The sequence below is a fragment of the Cariama cristata genome, unplaced genomic scaffold (genome assembly GCF_000690535.1).
Source record: "Cariama cristata isolate BGI_N322 unplaced genomic scaffold, ASM69053v1 scaffold23668, whole genome shotgun sequence".
NCBI lineage: Eukaryota > Metazoa > Chordata > Aves > Cariamiformes > Cariamidae > Cariama > Cariama cristata.
The window spans coordinates 1,155-1,501 of record NW_009630960.1 but is presented as its reverse complement, the minus strand read 5'-3'; the positions used below and the strand labels follow the sequence as shown (position 1 = coordinate 1,501).

Genomic DNA, 347 nt, shown 5'->3' with positions numbered 1-347 from the left:
CCTGCGAGGGTCTTCCTGTCCTGCTGAGTCTCTGGCCTGAGAAGGGAAAAGGAGCTTTGTCAAATGCGGCAGCCAAAGCCCAGCCCCAGTCCCCACACCTGGGGCACTCACCCAAGCCACCCCACCGGCCAGGCCAGGGGGACAGAGGATCTCAGAGAGCTGCAAGGATGGAACTGCACAGCCTAGTCATGCCCATCACTGCTTCCCCCAATTTTTCCTCATCAGTGCCAGCTCTCGCTCCCAGGCCAGCAAGGATCTCAGTCCCTCCTGGGCTGGTAGACACAGCCCCCAGCAAAGTTCAGACCCTGCCTGGATCGAGAGCTTCCCCATATCCTCGCCGAATGCAG

General features: G+C 60.5%; 1 protein-coding gene across 1 annotated transcript in view; it reads right to left on the bottom strand.

Annotated features, from left to right (window-relative positions):
• Positions 1-347, bottom strand: part of LOC104165991 (peroxisome proliferator-activated receptor gamma coactivator-related protein 1-like) — a gene marked incomplete at its 5' end in the record, with an annotated part of 5,144 nt that overhangs the window by 4,243 nt on the left and 554 nt on the right. The window lies entirely within an intron of this gene.